This window comes from Pollachius pollachius (genome assembly GCF_949987615.1).
Source record: "Pollachius pollachius genome assembly, chromosome: 2".
NCBI lineage: Eukaryota > Metazoa > Chordata > Actinopteri > Gadiformes > Gadidae > Pollachius > Pollachius pollachius.
The window spans coordinates 47,573,268-47,584,391 of record NC_136935.1 but is presented as its reverse complement, the minus strand read 5'-3'; the positions used below and the strand labels follow the sequence as shown (position 1 = coordinate 47,584,391).

The 11,124-nt window shown below is 39.8% G+C and overlaps 1 pseudogene across 1 annotated transcript; it reads right to left on the bottom strand.

Moving 5' to 3' along the window:
* Window positions 1-589: 589 nt before the first annotated feature.
* Window positions 590-5,835, bottom strand: LOC307071400 (annotated as a pseudogene). Its single transcript has 7 exons — window positions 5,674-5,835; window positions 4,749-4,877; window positions 4,439-4,632; window positions 3,992-4,139; window positions 3,685-3,889; window positions 3,122-3,189; window positions 590-652 (listed from the first exon to the last, which is right to left on the bottom strand). The product of its transcript is annotated as an uncharacterized misc_RNA (transcript).
* Window positions 5,836-11,124: the final 5,289 nt, after the last annotated feature.

The window sequence follows — 11,124 nt, the reverse complement described above, 5'->3', positions numbered from 1 at the left end:
AGCAAAGAGAACTGCTAAAGACTTGGCGCTCTGAGATTCTTCTGAACAAACTTCTGAAGAGTGCGTTACAAATAAAATTAATTATTTATTATTATTATTAAAGAACTGCTGAGTTGCAGCACCATTGTTTTAGTTTTTCATTAATGAAAAAAGAAAACATGTTAAATGTATATATCCGTCTTTTGTCATGATTAATATACAGAGAAAATCGGTAATGTGTGATAAATCATGATTAATCCACAGATTAATCCACACTTTTTTTTTTAATCATTTCACAGCCCTAATATATATATGAATTGTTTTAAGTATGTTGACCTGTGATGTATATTTGTTATGGAAACACGGGATTAGCATTAGTATTTGTACTATTTAATTACAATGTTTTTTAATCCTTTATGGTATTTTTCATTTAATTCTATTAAACAGGTCAGTTGCAGCAGTCTTTATATCACGGACGACTCCAACACGGCAATATTTCCAGAGCCAGCAGGCCATTTTTCCATAATAAATCTAACTAATCGCAGTCATTATGAGGTCCACGGCGATGCAGAGCACCTTCCACCCGCTGCTGGTGCTCCTGCTTTTGGGTTCATGCGCCGACCCTCACCGGCTTCTGCTTCTGCCACATCTTTTTCTGCGTCTGGTTTTTCCACTGAAACACCACCACCACCACCACGAGCTGGAAGTCCACGAGCTAGTGGAGCTAGCTTGTTCCAGGGAAGATCATTCCAAAGGTTACTTGTTAAATATGTAACTGATCTCTGCTGCTAAAATCTCGTCCTATAATATATAAATATCATTTTAGGCCCATAGGTGTGATTTTAAGACGGTCTGATTTATCCCCAGGTCAATCCATCTGGCAGAAATTGTTAATGAGAAACTCAGTCCTTCCAGGACAGTAGTTGTGCGCTTTTTGGAAGCTGAGGCCTGCGTTGAACGAATTTCGGCCAAAGTTCAAGATGCCGTGGGCTCTGATAAGCCTATTACCTTGACGGACACCCAAGGAAACGAAATAATGGACTCTGAGGGCACAAGAAGTAAGTTGTATGATCAGAAACTTGCTTCTAATTTGTGATTTCTAATAAACCTTAATGTTGATTTTAAAGGAGTCATTGATTGCAAAAAACAAATTTACCTTGTCACAGTTGATTAACGACAGTTCAGTGGGTAAAATGTACGTACAATGAACCCTTAAAGTCCATTGACACTTCTTTCATATGCAAATCTCACAATTAAAAACCGGTAGGTATGTAAAGCAGGATTTGCTAAGCAGATGTATCTGAAAAGGTGCTGTTCTGACCCTTTGTTCATTAAAACCGCAAGCTGTAGTACTATGTTGTTTCTAACGTATCCTCCCTGTTTCTATTATCGGTAGATGTGATGGTTTAGTTTATTGGCAATGTGGCTAAAGTTATTTCATGTCCCTGACTGTGTTTCATTCAAATAAATAACACGTGTTTGTATACAGCCCAACCAATGTTACATACCCTATTCGGAGACCGTAAGGAACCGTGTGAAATACCCCCAAAAAGTCAATGACCCCTTTTAAAAACAGAAGTGAAGTTAATGTTTTCTGACTTCTTAGGTTCCCAGTTCTGGAAACAGAACTCAAGAAAAATATATGCTGTGCCTGAAAGTGACTTTGTGGAGTTTCAGAATGGGAGAAGAGCTAAAACAAGGTAATACAACATTTGATCTGTAGGCAAATTCATATATGAACTAAAACTTCCTGAAGGAAATACCAGTGTAATGCAAAAGTTAAGAAAGGAAAAAGAAAAGAAAGTAGAGTGGAAGAATAATTATTATTTGAACTTAATTTGGTCTGCTTTTTTGAGTGATGATCATGAATGAAGTCATTATGATTCAATTATATGACAACAATGTCTCATAGGTTGACGCTTTTACAGAGTAAAATAAAGATGTATAAAATATTCAGAAAGATATTCAAACATTTGTTCATATGCACCATTTTAAAAAAATCTTTAATCCTTTCTTTTCTGTTCATACATTTAAGTCGAAGGGATGGAGATTCAAGCCTGCAGGAGGTCCTTGGACGTGTTGACCAGCCGCCGGGAGTCTCCAAGAGGTCACTAATTCAATCAACCAGCAGTCTCAGCTGGCCAAGTCTCAAAAGGAGGAGATCATGGCAAATGTCGGTTTGCAGCCCTTAAAGGAAGCCTTTGCAGGTCTTGTGTGTAAAGGTACGTGTAAGATATGTAACAGTAGGTCATTCTACAGTACAAAACATAGCCGCCTGCCACCCTCAAGCACTGCGCTGACCAGCTGTCACGGGTGTTCATCGACATCTTCAACATTCACTCGGCGATAAAACACACTTCTGATTGCTCACAGTTAATTTCCTTCTATATTGCAGCTAACAATTAAATGTTATTTTCTGCATCAATTTATAATATATATATTTTTAATCTTGCAGCTGTAATGGCAGATCCCATGTTTGCCACATGCTGTGAATCGATAATTGGATGTTGTACCTGTGTGGAGCTGTGGTTAGTCACATCAGACCACTGCTTGAAATGCAGGGCAGGAGACTTTGAAAATAAAATACATGAAGTGAAGGGTCTCTCTGCTGCCTTGTCACTTTTCAAGGAGAGAATAATTGAATAGATTTGATTTGATAGATAATTGTTTGTTATTGTTTGTTATGTTTGCATTACTGGAACTACCTCAGTTTGTTTGTTGGATGTTATTATGGGTACATGACCAGAAAGATGTTGTTTGTTGTAATGTTTATATTGTGTGTGACCGTTTTAAAAAAAAAAAAAAAAGAAGAAAAAAAAGACAACTTCCACTTTATCATTGTTGTAATAAAATGTTATTTTTGGTATACTGCTTCTTCGTTGACCATTGCAGGTCACTGTGTAACAGGTCGCACATGTCTTGAGGTGATATCAATCAGAGACCTCACCGCATTTTTAAAAGGGCCATAGTTATGGTTAACCACATTTTGGTAGAGGGATAGCAAATCAAAGAGAGAACCTAACTCAGTTTCAGTCCATTGTTGGGCTTCTTCAGAGGGGAAAGGATCACTTCCAAAAATGGATTCTCTTTTCAAGGCTGATCCCATTTCCTGCTGATACAGGTCAGCTGCTACTGCACCGACTGGCAGAAGGTCCTCAGAAAGTTTTGCAGGACACCCTTCTTTAGCCAGTTCGTTTGGTATTCCCCTTCCTGCAAGACAGTAAAGTGAGTAGTGAGATTGAAGGGGTTACACTTGTGGGGAGGTAATCATTTTGCCAATGATGTTTTGACTTGTTATTTTAGTTGTCTTTCACAGCATATTGGAGTTGACAATAATGACTAAGCTTCATTCAGATGGGGGTCATTCCTACAAAATTCACCCAATGTAAATGCCCTCAAATTAAAGATGAATGTCTGTGCTTTGAGCATGTATTCATTTACATTCAACTCCAAACCTGTAGAAGTCATCTAAAATAGCAAGAACATGGTCAATGTCCAAAAAACTTGATTCTAACTAATAACATGTTTTACTAATTGAATCTGCCCCTCTACAGTAAGTACTGGATTTGCAGTGTTGCAATTTGAGCTACACATTTGTGAATCCATTTCAGATTGAACTCTATAATAGAACATCAAAATTAATTTACACTGCTTTATTAGCAAGTTATGCCTGTAATACAGCCAGTAAAATGAAATTAATCATACCTGGGATCCTGTGTGCATTCCATGCCTGTACGACATTTGTGATGCCAATCCTAGCCAGCTGGCATGTCAGGTTTGACACACAATACCTGGATGTGTTGTCCTCCATGTCCAGTTCCTCCTGGTCCACCAGCTGTACCAGAGCTGTCTTCAAAGGGTAGTTGACTCAAGCATTCACCTCCGACCACATTCTCTCTATCACATGGTTCTGTGCAGGTTATAAGGATAGTGTCAGTCTGCCTGCCCTCATTAGAAATACGCCTCAATGGCAAGAAACCAGGATTCATTTTTAACAACACATTTATTTTACCCTTGTAGAAGGTGTCTGAAGGTAGGGCTGCCTTTGAGTATTGTGTCGATGTTCTGCCAGTTTTTCCTGGATGAATAAAGCCAGATATAATTCTTTCCCACAGTCAACTCTGACCTGGTCCCATAGTCCATAGGAAAGAACAGCAGGCCTGAAGATAAATCACTGACAAACATAAAATATACATAAACAGCATCAGTCTCTTAGCCATGGCCAGCTAAAGTGACAATTACATTTTTTTGTCAAAATTGGAATGATATCAATAATAGTAAAACTCGAAAATGAACTAAGAAACTGGAAGAGGGAAAAAGTTTTTTGTTTTTTCCAAATTAATTATTTCCATATTACAAATCTAGGTTTTAACCTTTTTTAATGTACTTGTTCAAGTCTGGGTCCTCCTAAGGAGACAACTTTGGGTTCCACCTTACAAAGTCTGTGAAGTTAATTTACCGGTACACTTCCTCATAAATCACGATGTTGTTCTTTATTGGCATGGTGGAGTGACCGACCACCTTCTTGCTGAAACCATCGATAGCCATAACATGAGTCACTCCAAACATAACAAGCTTCTCATTCTGATCTACATGCAGCTTGTGACCCATGTATTCTGCATTGTAGGGTATGGGGTTCAGATTCCGGGCACCCTAAAATATAAGAATTACATTATAATAAAAACTCAATAATCTTTCATTCGTATGATTAGAATCTCAACACGTATGTTCTATTGAAATGTAGAAAACACAATGCTATTTGACCTTACCTGCTGTCTTGCAATGTGGTAGGGTTGATGAATACTTCTCAACACATTGCCCACTCTGCCTTCAGAAGCTTTAACCCCTTTTGCGGATAGATATCCAGTCATCATTTTTCGACCAAAAGACGATCCAGTCTGGCGGGGGGGGGGGGGGGGGGGGGGGGGGGGGGGGGGGTAGGTATGATGTTTGGCATACATAATATATATACATATTATAAAACAATTGGGTTCTATCGAGTTATTAAGCTGTTTCTGATTGGACGAGAGACGTTCCATGAGTTGGAATATCCCAGGACATCCCAACTCGGACTTTCACAGCTAATAATAAATCACTCTGCGATGAAACATTCTAAAGCGCGTTGATGATAACTGTTAGTTCTTGTAATTCCAAACCAAGACGTTGACTGGAACTATTTTTTGTTGCGGAGAAACAATGGTGAAATTAACATTTTTTAAATCAATAACTTCGTGTTGAAATGTTAATTGGTTGAATATAAAATTGTTTTATAAAAGCAATACAGTACTCGTGCGAGTGGGGTAGGTAAGGGATATTGTTACCTGCTGTTACCTACGGCCGAACACCACCCGTGGGAATATCCCTTACCTACCCCACTCGCAGCCTACTATATTGCTTAAATATATATATTTAATTATAAATAATAAATCATCTTAGTTTAAATGTAAATTTTATCCTAAATGTTACATTTGATAATAATGTGATTAAGACGTGCATTTTTTAAAAATACAGAAATATTTTCTGTTGATTAACAACCAACGTGTTTATGAATTAAATCCAAAAATTGCATTAGCACCAGTCAGATGCCCGACTTTGCATATAACTGTGGTCAGCTTTTTATGTAAGAGTAGCATTCCTTTTTATGTTTAACAAAAGCGGTAATCGTGAAAGGTGGATGATAAAAAAAAAACCTACCTCGAGAATACCTTCAGCGACTTCAACTTCAAGTTGACTATCAGGGCAGAAGTCCCTGACAAGCCCCTGCTCAGCACACCACCTCCGCACATTCCTCTCGGAAAACCCCCGTGTAGTTCCAAACTGGGTGCATAACGCAGTGGCGATATCCCCACAGGACATTCCATTATTTCGGTGTTCTGAAATAAAACCTGCATATTCGTGCAATGCCATTTCGAGGTGCGTCTCAAGGATGTCTGGCTCCAAATTAAATACACCGCCAACTACTGATAGCTTGGCTCCAAATTAAATACACCGCCAACTACTGATAGCTTGGCTCCAAATTAAATACACCGCCAACTACTGATAGCTTCCGGGTCACAACACAAAAATCTTCGCAAAATTGAGAAAGAAGATTTCCACGCAGTATTTTAATTCCCGATGTCCATGTTTAAGCACATCAAAGAAAATCAGATAACTGGTCGTTTTACCGTTTTCCGTTTTCTATTATCAAAACAAAATTCGGAAAATGGGTCATTTTCGGAATTTTGTTTTCCTATCTCTATATGGTGATTTTGGTTTTCTCATTTCAAAACGAAAATCCATTGGCCGCAAAGTACACGGACCTTAAAGGAAACCCCAACCCGAAGAGGAAACCCTTAACCCATTTGTGCCGGCTGCTGCGCGGCGCAACATTGTATCTAGTAGATACAATGTTGCGCCGCGCAGCAGCCGGTACACATGGGTTAAACCAATACCGGATCTTGAAAGGAAACCCCAACCCTGACAGGAAACCCTAAAACCTGATCCCACCAACACCTGAGACTGTGATGGTTGGTAAATCTTGGTGTTCAGGACCATATCCTTGTCAAGCCTATACCCAGAACATATACTTTTTACGCTACAATTTTCTGCTTGCCATTCACATTGTCCCCTTCATGCAGTAAACAAAGATAAGCCCTTGCTATTACGGAAGCAATTTTTACTCTGAACGCCATTCTTCTATGAATTTTGTAACTACTATGCGGTAATGTTAACCTCTCGTTTTGCTATGATAGCGAAATACCGGATAATATGTTTTTCTTTATTTCACTATGTCCTCTCTGACTACTATCAATACATGTGTTGTACACACCATCTATGGAGAAGGTCCCTTATATATGTTTGCATTATACATTTAACAGAATACATGAATACTCAAACTGTCAGCTGTCATCATGCGTCGGTAATGAAGTGCGATAACGCTGTGAACTGAGTCCATGGGGAGGCGAAGATTGGACAGAGCTCTGTGGAACGGGCCCCTTTAGATCAGGGCAGGGTTGACAACTAACAGCAGCAGTAAATAGATGTTGTGTGTTTTAATATGCAGAGCGGCAGTGCACTGCGGACAAGCATGAGAATGGTACTGTCATCCCGGGTACCCCTCAGAGACAAGCGGTTTCGCAGCTCCACGAAGATCTTAAGACGGGGCGGCAAGATACGTGTTTGCATTTTGTTTTTTATCCATATTTTTGTGCTGATGTGGGTATGGGTAAGCTGATGGGTGCACTGTCGTTCTCCTGGTAATTGTACCAGTTGGAGCACAGCCAACTGTCTTGATTACCACTCTTCTAAAGAGGAGAATGAGGTGGGATGATGAATTGGTGAAGGTTCTCACTCCGGTTGACCGGTTCCGTCAAGTTTGTCTTTAACTTATCATCAGCCTCATTATCCAGTCCAGTCCCTGGAAGTCAACACAAGGACCCAAACTTAACTTCACTTCAGCAGTCTTAAGCTTTTTACAAACTGCAGACCTTAACTGCGCATATACGCACCCAACGCATAAACGTACACGTGCACACAGGCACACACACACACACGCACACATGCACACACACACACACTTGTACACAACCTCACAGGCACAGATACTGACATCGACACAGAAACGTACACAATCACACACACACCCTCACACACCCTCACACTCCCACACACACACACACACACACACACACACACACACACACACACACACACACACACACACACATACACACACACACACACTTTGGTCATCTGTTTCTTAATGCATAAGGACATCAGAATTGATTGTATAATACATTCTCTTGGGGAGAATTTCGTTTTGTACTGGGACATTTTGTGACTTCTATAACTTGCTCTCATTATATATTTATGAACCGAGTTAAGGAGATCATGATTTCAAGTTTTTCTTGAACCACTGCCATAACAAGTGAAATCCTAATGAAAGTGCTCTGCTAAAGGATGAACCTTGGATGTGAAATATGCGGTCATCTAAGATACTGGGCGTTACAGGCAGCAATTGATAATCCAAAGCAATTTGGTCAGCTGTAGAGAACATTAGAATTCAAGCTAGTTCTGATGGGTGGCTTTTCATTGTCCATTTTTATGGCTGCAATAATTATAATATATATATATATATATATATATATATATATATATAGAGATATATACTTTATTCATTTACTAGGAGACTAAAGGGACACTTATTTTCCCTTTTGCCATTGTCATTTTAGCAGAGTATACACTGTTGTGATTCCAATATTTTCATCTAGATTCACATGAACCACAAATTCAGAAACACACAAAGTAAAAATACTAAATTAATAAAATAACTATAAAAAAGTGTGATATTATGAGTACACATGGGTTATGGGTCAGGGAAAACCCAGCCAATGTGAAGCCTTCTGCTCTGTAGAGCAGTGGCTTTATCAAACAGCTTACACAACATTAGCGATACCTTACACACCAGATCCATCTTGTTACACACTAACCCTGACCCAGGGTTCAGGACAGACTCTCCAAACATGTTTTGCAATATTTTGTCAATGACCTGTTGAACTGCCTGCCGCCTATGTTCGGGTCTGGGAGATTGGGGAGATCTTGGGAGACCGGAGAGCCCCCATTGGAGGGAATAGATTCAGCCATCTCAGGCAGCACAGTCAAATTTGCGGTAACATGGCGACTCATTGTGTAAACGATGGGCAAAGCGGTTTCTGGAAGCACTCCATGATGCTGGATTGATTTCCCTGAGAGGATAGATAATTACTCTTGGTCACACAGTGGTGGTGGTGGTGGAGTTGGTGGGGGTCTAACAGATAGCCTGTTAGACCTGAGTCGTCGGGGGAACGCCTTAGTATGGTATCTATGTCGTGTGGCCGGTCGTTCTGCTCTTTGTGTAAATAGAGACCTTATCTATACGACCATCTGCTCCATCTCTTAAGCTGGCTAAACACACCGCAAATGACCTCACGAAAGAGAAGAGGTGGAATGTGTATGGTTGCCAAGCGTGGGGGTGTCAATGTGTGTGTATGAGCGTGTTTGTTTGTGTGAGTGTGTGCAAGAAATGCTTGCAATGTATTTTGCAATGGACTGTGGCCGAGAGGGGAACAACGAAATGCATAGCCAAAATGCTCTGCAAAATTTAGAAAGGTTTAGAAGGGTGCTTACGGAAAACACCACTGCAAACGCAACAACACAAATGCATAGGCACAACACAACTGCAAACGCCACAACTGCAAACTCCACAACACAAATGCTAAATTCCCAACGTAAATGCAAAAGACGCAATACAGCTACAAACGCCACAACACAACTGCAAACTGTGAAATCGACAAAAACAACAAAGTGAGTGTTAACGGATGTTGACAATCTAACAAAGTAACTATTATTGGCTACACAAGTGGACGAGGAAAGTTCTGTGCCCTTTGAGAAGTTATATTATAGATTTAAATAAATGGCTTTCTGCAGTTAGTGGCAAGACATCATATTCTTTTATGATACCGACATACCAGGCAAAAGTCAACGTTTCAAAGATCAAATTTTTTTTAATTAGGCTCAGGCAATCCACATTCTATACCGTATGAGTATTTAATGACATATAACATACAATAACATAATGGACATCCCTTGACGCTCACTTTGATTCGTGTTGTGGCTTTTGCGATGTGCTTTCGGCGACTGCAGTGTTGTTGAGGTTTTTGCTTTGGTTTGCTCTGTTAATGCCCTCGTGTATTTTTCAAAAATCGCCCAGCGTTTTAGTTTGGTTTCATGTCCAGTTTGCTCCACACGTCTTGGCCGCCGTCATAATGTGACAGAGTGGGACTCCCACGTGTCTGCCTGCGCTTCGAAGGGTCGTTGGGCTAATAAGCTGCACCTGGGCACCTAGCATATGTCTTTACCACAGCAGCCCATTCACTTTCGCTCCCTCCATCTGTGCACACATACACACATTCACTCTGTTACTCATTTATTTTGACTGTATTTACTTAACAAGTTAGTTGATGATTATTACAATCCAACATTTGTTTGAATATGCGTGGTGCTTTGTTATTGCTTGCACTCCCACATGGTTACAGAGACGGCCAGCCGCTCAGGAAAGCACATGCTGTACACTTTTTAAACTTTGTTCTGCAATGTTTAAAATGTGTGTGCGTGTGCATGTGTGCCTGTTGGTGTGTACTTGTGGGAAGAATTGAATCTGGAAGGCCATGCTGAGATTCACTTATAGGACAACAATGATGAGGCATGCGACAACAACACGTATAACGAGTTATGCTAACCCGGGTGCATTAGCATTAGGGGTTTCATGTGTTAGATCGCTAGGGGTTTCTGTGGTTTTATAATCCTATAAAATTAATAATATTGTTCATGTATAAAAATCGGCATGGAAATACAAAAGCCGTTCTTTAGTGTGTAATGAGCCCCTTGGGTTATTAGGAACTCGAAAGCAGAATCAACATGTGCCTTTTTATTTATTTCCATTATGACCAGTGCTTTTTCTCAAAAGCTGAGATGCTAGCTTTGCTTCAAATGGAATCCAGATATATTTGTACTAATGGAACAACAAACAGATTAATAATAGAAAGGCCAACAATCCTACATATGGGATGGAAATGATGACACAGCACTCTTTCCGCTACACTGAACTTGAGGCTATTTTCTTCTCTGTGCCCAACATTAGCAAAAACACAAAAAAGCTAAATCCACATTGAAAGGATACAGGATACATGGTGTAATTATGGTGCCCATGAATACAAAGATGAGATCTGTATGTATCTCCGAGTGTCATCCATAGTGGTTCTGATGATTCTCTGCACGTCTCTGAAGGGTGTAAACAGATTGAAACATCCAACTTCTGTCACACACGGGATAAGTCGTGCCTGGGCAGACAGGTTAACAAAGCGCAGATATGAAGCCTCAAATGGCATTTTTTTCTGTAGGGCAGCCAGTGCAATGGCCAGCTGCACTGAGGCAGAGATGCATTTGGCCATTGAAGTTATGGAATAATCTTAGGAATAAAGTTTGAAATGAAAAATAAAAGATATATTTAAGGAACAGATTTTTTTTTAACATTAAATCAGTTTCTCACAATTGGTTGAGGATACAGTCTTTGGAGAGTAATCATTTTACAATGCTAGAACCACAATATAAACATTGCTCAATACCTTA